Consider the following 16526-nt stretch of genomic DNA (forward strand, 5'->3'; position numbering starts at 1 on the left):
CTTTCACTATGTTGAAAGTATAAGACCCCTTAATGCAATGTAATACAGTAATTGAGAAAAGACAACATATTAAATTTAAATATTGTTTATTCTCTTATTTATTAATAGGAAGTGATCAAGACATTTGAGATTGATGACGATGGTGAAAAAATCATCAAAACTATCGTTAAATTCGTGAGTATATTTCTATTTCATAACTCGATATTAATATCAGAGAGTTTTAAATATGTGAGTTTGATAAACGCGCGAGTATGTTCTGTTTTGATAGAATTTCTCAGATTTATATTTCTAATCTCGGAGCTGTCTGTTTTGTTAATTTGCTGTTTCATAATGACTAGTAATAGATAACTAGCGCCAAAAAACACTATTCAATAATATCTTTTTGTTTTATTTCATCACAATTGAACAAACTTTTGATCAAAAATTTGGATTTTTTTTAGATATTCGTAAGTATCCGTTTCGCCTGTAAATATAAAAAACAGTGTAATTTACATTTAAATGACATTTTTTTTACGTTTACATTTGAATATCGTTTACTACACATTTCTTAGGTTGTCAAAAAATCTGTTGAAATCATCGATGATAGTGGAAAAGTGAATTCAGAAACCGTAACTTCAGGTGCCAAAGATTTTGTCGATAAAATCAAAGAAAATGTAAGCGTTACAATCTGTATAAAAGATATCAATATATATTTTTTTTGAATTTGATAATATTATATGGAACATAATAAACAATGACAGAATTATTTTTTTAAATTTAATTTCGTTAAACGTTTTTAAAAAGAAAAAGTTTATTTCTTTTTTGTAAGAAAGATCTCATAATTAGAAAACAATTCGAATATACACTTCATTGGTTTTACAAATATTTTAAATGTAGTATTGAATATGAATTTGTTTTAATATTTTAAAATTACTATGCGAATAGATATACAATACAATTCCTCTGAATGAATGCTGGAACGATTAGAAAAATATCATATGCTGCATATAATTCGAATGAGAACTAACAAAATTATCTCTTTATTCATCTCACAGATCAGAGTAAGTATTTATTAACTTTTAATTTCATTGATTATATTTAATATTGAGATTTCTTCAAATTGATGATTTCTATGTTATTAATATATAGTCTGCCCTGCTGAAGTGCGTAACGGATAAACGAATATCCCGCTTAAATGGATAAATTCCTCCGGCACCAAAGTTTCTCCCTTAGAGACAATGTTGAAGTTTCCGCTTAATCGAATACACAATACAGTATTACGCTTTACTCGTCAACTGTTAATAGAAAAGCAGAAAATAACAAAATGTTACATTAAATTAATCATTAAATCGATTTATATTATCCAGGAAGAACTGAAAGCTCGCAAAATAACCGAAGTTCCAGATGATGTTCTTCACAGATTCGTTAGAATTGTCTTGAAAAAAGTAAGTATTTGTATGTCTCATTGCTTTTTGAGAACATAATTTACAAGCTTTGTGTTCGAATAGTTTAGAGTTGATATTTTACGACATCCGTTATTATAATCATCTTAAAATTCATTATGCCATAAAATGATTGAATGACAGGATTTTATAGGCTGAATAGGATAGATTTCAATAAGTTTTTATTTCTCCTTCAGATCTTTTAGTGTAGAGACGTTATATGAAGAAATTCTGAAAGGAAAAAAAACATACCTTCTTTTCTTTTGGACTCACCCATGTCCATAAAAATGACATTAAAATTATAAGTAGAAACAAAAAAACTAATTCTTATGTGAAAATGGGTGATTTGAAAAAAAAATTAAATTTTACGACATAAACCTGAAAATGCATGAGATTTTCGTTTTGTAAATTAAAAGTTTTGAATCTTTAGTGCTTTGGTTTTTTGAATCTTCAGGATAATAATATAAAAAATATTTTTTTCTGTAAATATAAAAGCCGAGATGTCCCTGATTGGAAACATTGGCCATTGAAATGTTAAGGACTGCTTTTATTACATCCTTGATGATGCAGTTAGGGAGTTTCTGAAGCTCCCTACAATGCTTTCGGTGTTGGCAATTCGGTCATCTTTCATGTAAATTTAAGAGACCTGAGGCGTGCTAACTCTGTAACGAGAAGGGCCACAAAGCGGCTCAATATGACCAAGAAACCAAATGTGAGAATTGCCTTCGGCAAAACCAAAAAAGAATCTCGCCTCGAGAACGAGTCATCAGTGCACATCTGGAAGTTTCAAAACCCTGCACAAAAAACAGTCAAAAGACTCAAGTCAGATATTAACTACGAGCTTGACTCGAGTTAATAAATCACTGTCGCGGACAGCTAGGCATGTAAATGTCACGGAACATAATTCTCGGAAATCGTAAATAGTGTAAATATATTGTTGTTGTAACGGCCTTACCGGGGTGATGTAACTTTGCAATATAGCCGGTAAAGATGTATAGCCACTAAAGCGTATTTTGATTGGGACGTCTGGTCTCAAAGGAGGAATCTAATTGCTTTTGATCCAATCGGGTTTGTTGGGTCACGTGTTTAATGGCGTGATTCTCCAAACCCCTTTTATTTGACATAAACTCGTGAGTCGCGATTCGGCCTAGCCTCTCCTGCTAGGCTGGATTGCTGTCTCGACGTCGGACCCTCAGATTATGGCGTATACCGCAACGGGCGGATTGCAGTGGTGTCATTCATATCCTTGATGATGAAAACGGTTTTAGTTTTTTCTAATTTGTGGCTTACGAAATTTGTAATAAAATCAGCGGTAGTATTTGTTGTAAATTACGTTTCGCAGAGGATTCGAATAATAATTTTATTCCCTGGTTTTTTTTAAGGTTATAGTAAGTATCGACATTGTTTTTCTCATGCAATTTATTGTTTTGTAATTGGTTATTTAGATTACAGTTTAATGTGAATAATTTTTACTCAACTTTTTTTTTCAAATGTGTCGTCATATTTTGCAGTCCTCAATTTAGGACACTTGTCGTCCGCTTCCATATTTACTGTTGATGTATTTAAAAAATATCTTGGAATATTCTTAATTCGTGCAATTTCAATAATTTTCCTTTCACGCTGGGAACGGCGTGCCAAAAAACCTGGTGTTTCTCGAGTTTTATGGCATGCCGAAAGATACGGTATTTCTATTGTTATCTATGTTATTTGAAAGGATTCTTTCTTTTTTTTTCCTTTCGGAAAAGAAGATCTTAGTGGCAAAAATCAAGTGATGGGAAAATTTCAAAATCTTATTTTTGCGTGCATTATCGTATCTGGTGGAATCTATTATTTCCCGAAGAAAAAAGTGCAATATGGCACGCAGTAATTTACAATACTCATTCATGTAGTTCTAAATACTGAAGTCATCGTTATGAAGTTTAAGTAAATGAGGGAGAAATATGCTAATTTAACTTCGATTTTGTCAATTTTCTTCAGGAAAAGAACAAAAAGTCACCTGATTCCGATCCATTGGTCAATGAAGAAGATGGTACCGTTAATCCAAACCTACCAAAAGATGCTACGGATGAAATCATTGAAGAAATCGAAAAACCTGTGAGTATCGTGAAACAAAGTTCATTTTTATGTTCACTTTCCGTCTAACCCTTTAAGCGTCATTGACGAGATATCTCGCCTCTTTACGAGCCTCTTATTTTAGCATTGACAAGGCCAGATATTTTGTAAAAAATTGATTCTTGAATGTAAAAATTTTCCCTATAATCCTTAATTTGCACCTGCTGAAAATAGGAAAGAAGCCTTCTCAAAAATGATACGATTTTTATGCAGGTTCAGCGTATTCTGCTGTGTCGCTTAAAAGGTTAATCGTTTTCAATACTAAGAACAATGCATTGCCGCATTGTACTTTTGATAATTTTATCTAATTATCAAAGTAGTACCAGACTAGAGAATTAGAAGATTAACAATGGTTTTTAAATTTAATTAAAAATTGTACGCTGTAAATGTTAAATGTTTATTTAATGCAATATGTGAATTTGTTTCTATATAAAAGGTACTCCTCTCCTGCCATAAGTTTCCTGCAACTGCTAATGTGGCCTTTATCTCATCACTCGTTTGTCGTAGAGATATGGCTTCAGTTTAAAAAAATTTTCAAAAATCGTTCAACAGATTAAGCTGTGCCAGTTTTCGAAGTGGTGCCCGAGTGGCATGGTGGTAAGATGCTCGTCTACCACCGTGAAGGTTGTTGTCAGGGTCCCGGGTTCGAACAAAAGGGAGGATATAAGATAAGATATTTTCCCTAACGAACTCGAGGCGGCCACCGATAGACAGCGTCTTTGCTTCCAACCCATCTCACTAATGGCAGTAAATTGCAATATAGCGATATGGCCAGAGTTGGTGTTTGGTGAAGTAGTAGTTTTCAAAGTGAAAATACAGTGAGTAATAAAATAAATGTTTATATGCTTCCCCCTGTTCGCTAACTTCCAGTTAGAAAACTGTTACTCTGTCTTTCCCGAGGGCAACAAAAAAGTTTAAATTTCCAAGTGCAATATTCGATGAGATATTTGAATTCAAACATCGAAGAAAAGTTGGGAAAAGACAGCATAAATCAAGGAAAAGGAGCGTTGCCCGTTAGTTTTTGCTATTCTTCCATAACTTTCCTCCAGTTTTTGAATTCAAATATCTCAGCGAATATTACACTTGAAAGCATGGGATTTTCTCTGTAGGCCTCAGGAGATACATGGCAAAAACATTCCAATTGAAAGTTAAAGGAAAAGGGAACAGTATAAAAATTTATTATTTATTATTTAAATCATTTGTTTTGTGACACACTGCATTTTCACTTTCGAAACTGGTGCAGGGTAATTTTCAACATCTTTTGTGTTTTTTAAATTCAAATTATACCTCTACGACGGGTGGTTAATGAGATAAAGGCTGCATTAGCACTTACAGGACACCCTGTACAATGATATTACTATACAGATTAATTACTATTTCTCTATATAGAATAAAATATAGAATTAATTATATTAGAAGAATTCGTAGAATGGAATTAATAGAATTATAGAATTATATGAAGAATTCATATTTATAAATTTTTTTCTATTCATTATTTTGTTGTCCGTACTAATTTTATTAGCATTTACCAGAGAATGGGTCATTGTCATTTTTCTTGATCCGTTGGCAATTTTTTCTCCATTTTCTCGTATTTTTTGCATTTGATTAATAATAATAATAATAATAATAAACAATTCGGATCAGTTTATAAAAAATTTCGTTTCTACTGTACATTATAAAATGCATGTTGTTTAAAGATCCAGTTGGATTTTTTAATTCTTAATGATTTTTTGTTTTATGTAATATTATATGTGTGGCTAATTTTCTAATTTGCTTTGTTTTTCAGGAAAAAGTAAGTTAACAAAACCAATTCTATAAGATAGACTTGGGCATTGTATAGCGTTCACATTGCTAATAACACATCGCACCAGAGCCGCCCTTAGGGGTGGCGACAGGCGAGGATACACCGCGCCCCACACTTACATCAGTAAAAATAAAAATAAAATATTGATTACATGTTAATTTTTTTTAACAATATCATTAGTGTCAAGGTGCCTGCTCTTCAGTAATGAAAATGCTTATGAAAAGCTAAATGATAGATTAAGTTATTCGTTGTACTAACCGAGGTTGCGTTACCGATTTCAGTGTCCCGAGCCCCAAACATTTTTGGAGGACCTCCCTGAGCCTTTGGGGGGGAGGGGGTGTTTCATGGTCAAAGAAAGTAAAACATACAATATTACCAGTAATGTTGAAAAATATTTACACAAAAATATGAACTCGCAATTAGATTGCCATGCAATTCACGCTCAAAACTAACACCGAAATTATGTATTCCGAATGGATGAATAACTAATTGTGAAATTAATGAAAGAATGTAATTGGGGAATTAATCAAAATTGATAGAAGAAATAGTCTAAAATTGATGCGATTAATCATTTCAGAATTAATGAAAATTCAAAATTAAAGAAAGAAATGATTCCAGAACTTGAAATTAATAAGCTTTCTGGATATTATGCTGAGGTGAACAGGAAAGAATCCATCGATTCCAAAACTGATTAAAATTCGGAAATTTAAAAAATTAAATTAACAAAAGAAATAATATATAATCAATGGGAAAACAATCTAGAGTTAATTAATCTAGAATTTATGAAAATTCAAATTAAGGAGAGAAATATTCAAATGTTGTGAAGCCACAGCCCGTGAAAAGGCCCCATATTATATTCGTACCAGGATCCCGCGTCTGGTAAGAGCTGCAATGCATTGCATCATCACAAAATTTCATTAATTTCTCTCTTTTCTCTCTCTGAAAATTTCTTATATGAAGACTAATTGGCTATAAAACTATAGATATGGCTTCTGCAACTTCAAACCAGATCAGCTCTACAAAGATGTAAATGAGCGCAAAAAATATGTCAAATTAGGGGAAAAAAACGTATGCCTGTACTTCAAAAAATGAGGGTAAATTGTAAGACCTTCAAAACGTGTAAAAAAATACTGAACACTTTTTAGAGGAGTATTTATGTTGTAACGACGTATATTTTGTATTTTACGGGTTCCCTTACGGTACTTATTACAAATGCTATTGACGAAATACGTATGTGTATTTGTTAATTTTCACATTTCAGCATAATTCTATGCCCTGATTCTATGCCCCAATTCCAATTGCCCTAGTAGAATAACGGTATTTTTAAGAAAAGGTTCTTTATAAATGAATTTTTTTAATAATATATTAAATGAGTAGTAATAATATATTAAATGAACCCTTATATACTTAAAGGAAATTCTCAAGAAACAAGGTTTGAACAATGACGACGAGACAGTTCAAGTTGTCATCAAATACGTAAGTAAAGAATATCTTCCTATAACTTTGAACATTGAGAAGTGAAAGAAACTATGTCATAAGACACCATTTTTATATCAGCAATGGATTTTGTCATTATAATGCTATTTAGTTTTGCGACTTAAGTACAGTCGCAAAATTTTATATTTTCGATTAAAGTTCCAAATTGAACCAGGGTCCTCAACCTCATGTGTTCCATGGATCCTTGGTGCCAATGATACGAAATCTAGGGGATTCCTTTAAGAATAATTCCCCGTACTCTTTTACTGAATAATATTCAGCATATAATAATATAAAAATAATATCTGATTTCTCATCCAAGCTCATGGACACCTCGAAATCTTTGCAAGGGCCAACGGGACCGTCGATCCCTTGTAAATAACCGCGGTGTTAGACAGATATTTTATTTAATTTTTTTTTCACGGGGAAGAAAAGGATGAAAATGTTGAAATTTAAGATTGCAACGAAATATACGCAAATGTTTATTATACGCGTTGTCGTTAGTAATAATTATAGTAGTAAAATTCGAATATTTATTCACTATATTTTTTGATTTGATCTGTAATTTTTCAATTTTTGGTAAAAAACAGAAAAAAAACATCAATTTTTAAAGCACAATTAAATAAATATATTAGTTTTTTTAAACGAATGAAGTCGATAAACGCCAAAAATCATTATCTTTATCCAAAACTGATCATTTGAATTGCATTTATATTAATTTTACAGATAATAGTAAGTATCAAGAACAAATTCTTACTGTCATGACAACATAATTACATCAACCCGAATATTATTTTGATTCATCCCGACATTGACTTATATGTATATTTTTATTATTGACTAGTTATTTATTGATGTCCACACAAATTTCAAGAACACCTTTAAACACCGAATTGTGATCTAAAAACACTGATTTTTTTCCAAAGAAAATCGCACAAAATTATTCAAATTTATTTCTATGATTTGGAGGAACAATATGCGTGTATTACAGTGAAACCCTATAATTTTACCCAAAAACGCACGTTTCTTGGATATTATACACTTGTCAAAACTGTATAATCAAGTGCGGGCTGAGGTGATTTATTCGCGAACTCAAAGACAAAAGAAATAGGGCAAATAATTTATTTCTGATTTCGCTAAATTTATATAAAATCGTAGAAATAAAACAGCCAAGTTTATGCCGTGTTCATCCCTGCATTAGCCCCAAAGCAACACGTTATCGTTTTAGGGAAAAATTGATTCATATCGGAAAATTCTCTGAACTGAAATAATTTCAGTTACTCAAAAAACCCATATATATATATATATATACACACACACACACACGTATATATATATATGTGTGTGTGTGTGTGTGTCAATAAAAACTAAAGTACGGTAATCCGAAACAAGAGCAATTACTACAAGATAACAAATACACACTAAAATAAAACTAATACAAAGAAATTATTATGATAAAATAAATACACTGCCAATAAATGCTTGTGGTTAACTTATCTAAGTATGGAAAGCTTCTCGATTTATCCAAATATTTTTTTAAGAAAAAAACATTATAAAGAAGGTTCAAGTGTAATTAAATTATAACAAACCACCCATCCGAATAGTTTTCGCGCATTTCTTTTCCTGGTTGCATTTTCAAAGAGTAATTTTGCATATTCTATCCAATTAGAAATCCGGGAATTCAAAGAAATTGTTCGACGACAACGGAAAACCAGATCCGTCCGAAGCATCCAAACTTACTGAAAATTTCATCAAAGAAAATCCAGATTTTGTAAGTAAAGGAATTGATTACATCAATCATTTGTATTACAATGATTATTAATTACAAATGATTAAAATCTATTAGATACGGGTATATGGGTTTCCCATAAAATTGGACGGATTTTAAAAATTATAAAATATCAACAAATTGACGTACTGTGGGTGGAGAGGGAGTTGCGTCCTTAAACTTGTCAAAAAATCGGATTTTTTCATCACGGTCAAAAAAATTCGTAAAGTTCTCTCCAATGGGTGACTTTATTTGGCACCACGTTAACAAAGCACATGAAAAACTTCTACAGATAAAAGTAGCTTCACCAAATGTGCGTTTTTCACTAGTGCCGACATCGCATCTTCCAAAGAGACTTCATAATGCAACGAAGCCGTTATTTAATTGCCATTCAGTGTTGCCTGGGAAATTTTTTTCATAAGCTGCAAGTTGATTCCCGTGCTCTTTTAAACGGATAATTTAATCCTTCAATTTGAGATTATTAGAAAACAACGCTATGCATTGCCTCCTGTTCGTAAGAATTTTAACCCTTTTTCTCTCCTTGTGTCGAAAAATTATGCTAATTGATGTCTGACGGAGCATCCCACGGTATGTCAATTGATTAATATTTTATGATTTTTTTATAAGGCGACCAAATTTAGGGGACACCCTGTATATATCATTCTGGTAATATATTATGAAATTCTGTCATTGATCTTTTCCTAATCAAGAGTCAACGAAAAGTCAATTCAAAAGTCAAATTAAGAGTCAATAAGAGTCTAATTTCTGAAGCCACAAAGTTACTTGAAATTATTTCAAATAATTCAGGCATTCTTACTCTCATAATGAATCGCATTTTGATACATTTTGCAGGTGGAAGTAAGTACTTGAAAATTTTCATAACGTAATAATAAATATATTTGTAATTCCTCAACTTTTTAGAAACATTATGCTGGTAGTAATTTTTTTTTATCCACAAATAAAATCATTTTTTAAAATATTTTTCTTATTGAACGCATTGCAAATGAATTGTATGGGATTTTTCAAACATCTTCCAAAATAATGACATAGTTGTGTGTATAAAATGGTGTTCTTGAAAATGAAAAAACATGATTTAATTCTGGGATTTGTAACCTTTTTAAGAAGGAACCCAAAATCAACTACGATCAGCTTTGTGACCCGTTCAACTCAGTGACTGTTTGTTTTCCGAAATTAGTGAAACTAATGACGCAATACGTGCATTTATAACAGGCTAGCAAGTGGATTTGTACACCTCGTCTAGGAAGCTGCTGCGAATCAGGTTTGGGTCATGACCCACAGTTCAAGAATTCATGGGCTATAAATGGGTTTGTACCACCCATCTCTATACAAATACAAATACAACGCCACAACAGGCAAATTGCCCAACGAGGTGGCTGACTTAAGAACATCATGGATGTAAAGCCTTTGCGAATGAAATTTGGGTCATAAGCCATAGCTAAAGCGCACCCTGTCTGTTAGTGGATTTGAACAACCCATCTCGAAAGCTCCTGTGAATGAGGTTTGGGTCGTGACTCATAGATCAAGAATCCATGGCTGTAAAAGGATTTGTACCAACTATATAGTATACGTCAACCCTAAAGCTTATGCGAATCAAGCTTGAATCATAACCCATAGCTAAAGAATTCCTGGCTGTAAGTGGATTTGAACAACCCATCGCAAAAGTCCCTGCGGGGATAACTCACACCTCAAGAATCTATGGCTATAAGTGGATTTGTACGACTTCTTCACCTCTAAAGCCTATGGGAATCAGAGTTTGGGTCATAGCCCATAAGAATCCCTGGCTGTAAATGAGTTTGTACAACCCATGTGTGTCAGAATCTCCTGCGACCCAAGTTTGTTAACCGTTTCGGTTCCAAATTATCGTAATTATCCAAAATATTTACTTTGCCGGTACTTTTTATTCAGTATTTCTGATGCAGGCCGAGTTTCTGCTTCGGTACCGTGTTTAGGTTAATTGATTTAAAGTTATATATAATTGCAGTTTTTTTTTAAATTCTCTCCTCTCTTTGTGTTTATATATATTTAATTCAACATAATGAAATCTTTTTTTTTAAATTCAAATATATAGTCTTACTTTTCACATTTAATTGATTATATGCATTTTACAGAATCGTAAAGACCGTAAGAAAAATTTACACAAGATTACGGTCACAAGTGATGGAGGCGATGACAGCTCAGACAGCAGCGATGAATACGATTTAACGGATTACGTGAGTCATTGTATATGTCCACAAATCATAGAGTAATCAATTACTTAATTAGTATTTCAAACTGAGTATTCAATTTACTATAATATTTTAATTATAAAGATATAATCATATATAAATTATGCCCCATAAATTCATAAATGGCTTAAAAATTCATAAAAATTGAAAATTTTATATATATTTCGCTACGGGTATTTTCAAACCGCATATTTTAATGCGGTTTGCGAAAAGGTTTTCACGAAAGGGGATTTTTTTTTTTTGCAGAAAAAAATATTAGTGTGAATTTTTGCGATAGAGGGTGCTGCATGAAAGCAAATCACTTGGAAATATGCAAAATACATGGTATACGTACGATCAACAACTCATTTCTGAATTTTCCTGTCAAAAATTTGCTTTAAGCACACCAACTCCAGTCATATCTCCATACTGCAATTTACTTGCTATCCATCGAGTTAAGTCGGAAATGAAAGCTCTATCTACCGGTGATCACCCCAAGTTTGGTAGGTAAAGAACTTGTTATCCGTGTACTTTACCAACATCGACCCGTAGACACCTACATGGTGGTGAAGAGCATCTTACCACTGCGCTACTCAGACTGATTTTCCTGTTATTGGCACTTACATAAGGTTTTTATTGTGGTGTTGACATTAGTGGATAAAGCACCATTGGTGAAGTTGTTTTACGTCAGCCACGAATCTGATGAACGTTATGGACACTAAAGTAGTTGAAGAAAAGTTCAATTCAGGCCCAATCACTATTGCCTGGCTTTCTTATGGTGTCCTCTATTGACAAAAATGTGAACCACTACCGAAAAAAACTTTTTCGCAAACCACGGTATTTTTAATGTCACTGAATTTACTAAATTAGAATTTTCGAAAATTTTTCATTAGACCTATATATATTTTTCCAACTTAAAAGTATCTCATTAGTATGGCTAAGATATATTTGACCTAAATGCCAACAGAATATGATCCATAAAAATTAATTTATGTCCAAAATAAAAATGTCCTTTTTATAAATAGGCGATCATATTTCCTTGAGAAAAATACGGGAAAATACAGGAAATTGCCAAACGTTGTCAAAAATAATGCTAAAGGTATACAATTAAAATTGCCAATAGTCACTAATATTGCCGAAAAACCACCAATAATCGCTAATATTGCCGAAAAAACACCAATAATCGCTAATATTGTTGAAAACCACCAATAGTCACTAATATCACCGAAAACCACTAATTATTGCCAAAAACGATGTCAAGTAATGACATCAAGGCAAGTAAAATTACCAATTACTTCAACAGTCACCAATTGTGGGAAATGAAGCTAGAGAAGAGCTTTGGAGGGGAAAATTCCTCTTAACCCTATAATGCATGATTTTTTTTTATTTTGATCTGATAATTTTATCCATAATTAATTAAGCCTATAGAAAGCCGGGAAAAATATTAAAAAAAAAATCTATTCCGCATCGTACTCCTTATACAATGCCGACCACCATAGTCGAGTGGTCATAGTGACGGACTCGCATCACGAGGATCCGGGTTCGGGCCTCACCGGGACCCCAGTGGTGTCCGCTGAAGTTGGTTTTCTGTGGTTCCCAACTTTAAGGCGTGAATGCGAGTCGATCTCCTTGTTAAAAAGTCTCGCCACAGAGAGCAACAGGCCTACAACGTTACAAATATTCAATCATTACACTTCACTCACAATTTGAAGTATAGGTGGCAGCACTGAACACTATACAGAACACTAGCTACACACTCAGACTGTTAGGTGCACTCACTTTGTTCCAGACTCTGCCACGAAGCTGGGCTGGAAGAGATCTCCGCAACGTGATAAGTCCGGTGGCAAAGACCCTTGCGTTCATTCATTCATTGTACTCCTTGTACAGGGTCTTAAAGAGGACGTAAAATAGATTTTTGAAGTATTATTACTTTCCAAATTCATAATTACCTTCATTGTAATTCAAACTATAGAAGAAAAAAAATTGGGTTGCAAACTTGAACGTGAAAAAAATAAGTGGAAATAAATCATTTCGGCCCTTCACAGCGCATGCTTTTCTTTTTTTAACAGAAGATTACAGAAGATTTACATTCCTTTTTTTTAACTGAGGAGTTTCATTGCCATCTATCAATGGCTTTCGAATGTAAATGAAAAATGGGAATAATGGAAGTCTCAAGCACGAAGTTGCCAATTGGCAACGGGAAAAGAAACATGCTTAAAGTAGATGTTGCCAATCGGCAACAGTATGCACTGTAAGGTTAATTGTTATGCTGAAATATGGGAAATAATGCTCCAAAATATGAAACTAGGCCTTAAATTCTGAAGAGATCAAGAAAAAATACCCCAAAATTTCTGAAAATCATGAGAAAGTGCTCCATAGCGTAAAAATAGCGAAATATGCAAAATGCATAAAAACATGCAAAGTCATAGGAATCCTAGCCCTACTCATTAATATCAAAAGTAGTCCTGATAGGCTACTACTTATTCATGAAAACTAAAGATGTGAATGTTCTCTTATGATACGTTTCGTTTTGAATAGGTATCCACCGATGGAGGCAAGACAAGAACACGGAAAAGAACCAAATACACAGTAAGTGTATTGATCAACTTTTAACAATTATATGAACTTCAATAACAACTTTATAAAATAGTTTGTTAATTCCGTTTCTTTTGTTGCAATACCTCAAAATCACAAGAGGTCAAAACCAGTGGTCTTTCAACTTTTCAAAGCTATGAACCGATGAAAGGCAATCGAACAAATTCGCCGAGTTGCGGAAATGGGAGAAAACATTTGCGTACCTTCAAAGAAATTAATAAAATTAGAAGAAATTGGCTGACTGGAAAAAAAAGAACCAAATGAATGAGAAAAATAATTTGAGTACTAGCACAAAATAAATACGAGTACATGGAGGGAAAAAATTGAGAAATAGCAGAGAATATATAATTGGAGAAATAATCTGTATGAATTATTATGCACAATTCACTGATAAAAACGCTTTTGGTAGTCACATTTTCTAGCAGAATTCTAAAATTATTTTTAAGAAAAATTCCAGCTACTTGGAAGTTTTAGAGAGAATTCTGCACAAAACCTCATACAATACCAATGAGCTTTACGAGGTTTTATGCCGAATTTTATATGAATAGAAAATTCATGACATAACAACTTTTTTTTTTCAAGCTGTTTTCGAATGAAAATGTAAAAACAAATACATTTATGAAGGAAAGTGTCTAAGCACGTTTTATGCAAAAATTCGTAAATCGGATGCATCCCCTGCCAGTACAGTAAAATCTCTCGTAAAGGTCACTCCTTTCTTTTTGGGTCAAATAATAATTTCCCGGCAAAAACCCTATCCATGATACAGAAAAAAAGCCTGTAAATAATGTGTTTTAATCCCCTGCTTAACGGTCACTCCCAGATACGGTCACGGACACCATTTTCATCATCTGTTCCACATTGGACTAAACTCCTGCACGCTCACCAACAGTTGCAACTTTGGTTCAAGTTATACTCGCTAGATGGCAAGGGAAAGTCTAACATTTGATCCGCTTTTTGACTACTTGCCAATGAAATTTAGGCTTGACGTTTGCAATGTTCGGCAACTCTGATGCCACTTTAGAATCTGAAATCACCCATTGCTGGTTATGCTCGTATATTTTACACATTGTTTCCACGATGCTTAATATTATAGTCAGCTCTAATAACAGTCGCTCTCTAAATCCTTGTCGAATGAAATATATTTTCTTGTAAACACAATGACGGAAAGACATCGGATTTAGCCTCACAACTTAAAATACATTTTGAAAGGGTTGGAATGCTCAGCAAAATCCATCAAACATCGTTCCGTGTGCAAACTTTGTAAAATATTTCCTCTGTAATTATAATTTCCGTATCTATGCAATAATTATGTACTTTCATGAGTTAACGCATCTCATATTAAAATAATTTCGTTCATTTTCACATAACTATTTCTGTTATTGCTAATACTGCATTTTACAGGCAAACCTCCCTCCCCCGGTCAGCTCTTTTTCACGAACGATTTTTTTTTTTGTCCCGCGAGTGTCCCCAATAGAGGGCATTTTAATGTATTTTATTCTAATGTCAACGGTTGCACAGATGGTCCTGTGCAAACAATTTGAATCAGCCTGTATATGATTGAGAAGTAATATCGTTCAAGAACATTTCATTGTCGTTGTTATATAGATATTTATTTGAAAATTTCTTTCCACTTTCTTCAACAGACCAGAAGAATCATAACGACAACTATCTACACATCAGATGGACAGAAAATAGTTACCAAAACGTCAGGAGATGGAAATAAACTCCTCGTAAGTATAATAAATCAATGTTTTCCGATATCAATGATCTATTCGCATATTATCATCCAAATAAATCTGAATTATTTTTTTCCTCTATATAGCAAGATGAATCCGATCTTTCTGATCTAATTCGCGAACAGAAGATTTCTCAAAAGAATTTGAATGAGATCAAGGATATCGTAAGTTTTTCTTACCTTCTTCTGCCTGTATATATTGGTAACACTCCGTAAAAAAATGTAAATAAGAAAATGGATTTTCGGGAATTTTCTTATAACAAATGCTTTGCATGAATGAATAACACATTTTTTTTATTTATTTCATTTTATTATTTTTATTTATTTTTTATTTATTTTTATTTTATTTTGCAGTTTTTATTTATTTCATTTTAATTAGTTTTGCGCCTCAGTTGCAATAGGTTTTAGATTAGGTTGTTTATGATGTGCCACAAAAATCATTAGTGATTAAGTAAAATTTGTATCACAGTAAAATTGAATTTTTTTTCTTATTCCCAAATTGTGGAATCTCATAATTTTCATTGCAACATTCTAACTTTATTAAGTATTCAAAATATAAAATCACATGTAAAATCAATCCTCATTTTTTTTAAATAGGTAAGAGTAAGTATTTTGGTGTTCCATACATTTGTGTATACCCTACAATATGCTGTAACGACTGGATGAAAAAAAAACCATACCATAATTTCCTGCGTTTAAATTATGTGATTGTATATTTTTAAATGATGTGAATATATCATGGGTGTTCCACGGAACTCTGGAATTCCGAGACATTTTTGTGGTTCCACGTGATCAAACGCTGCGGAATCCTTACAAATCCCGTTTAGGCATATGATGTAATTTTCACTTCAATATATGAGAAACTGATGGCAACAGCAACAGAACACGAAAGACGCACAACTCTGGCAACATTAATACATTAGGGGCCACACATACACTCAGAACAGGCAATCCGAGCATAAACCGATTTGTTATAAATTCCGCGGGAGAATGCGTACGAGGTGCGCATATACTATTAATTAGTAGTAGTTCACAATGCTTCTCCGGCGTGGTACAATAATATGCGTAGTTTGCATATTGAATTTGGGAAAGTCCTTTGATGTATAGTTAATCAATAATGGAACTTCCATGTCACTTCGTATGTCAGAACCATTTTATAAAATTAGGAGCTCTGAAAAAAAGCTCTCAAAGTCTTGTTTAGTTACTATTGCAGCCAAGGCCGCAATTATTTATTTATTCAGAATACAAAACTACACGTTTAAACCCAGTTACAGCTTGCGGTGAAAATAAAAATTAGCACAGAATAGAAAATACGACTGCATGATAAAGTACACAAAAGACAAATAAACAGTAACAAAAATTACAATCGCAGCAAAAATCTAAAGTCGGT

At 32.8% G+C, this 16526-nt stretch overlaps 1 long non-coding RNA gene across 1 annotated transcript; it reads left to right on the forward strand.

Moving 5' to 3' along the window:
- The first annotated feature begins 10702 nt into the window (after window positions 1-10702).
- LOC149077606 (uncharacterized) lies at window positions 10703-15307 on the forward strand. The gene is made up of 4 exons (XR_016194177.1): window positions 10703-10812; window positions 13345-13395; window positions 15045-15131; window positions 15224-15307. It is a non-coding gene; the product is annotated as an uncharacterized LOC149077606 (long non-coding RNA).
- Window positions 15308-16526: the final 1219 nt, after the last annotated feature.

The sequence above is a fragment of the Pholcus phalangioides genome, unplaced genomic scaffold (assembly GCF_987345545.1).
Source record: "Pholcus phalangioides strain wild (caught in Gottingen) unplaced genomic scaffold, Ppha-v1.0 ptg000015l_1, whole genome shotgun sequence".
NCBI classification, from domain to species: Eukaryota; Metazoa; Arthropoda; class Arachnida; order Araneae; family Pholcidae; genus Pholcus; species Pholcus phalangioides.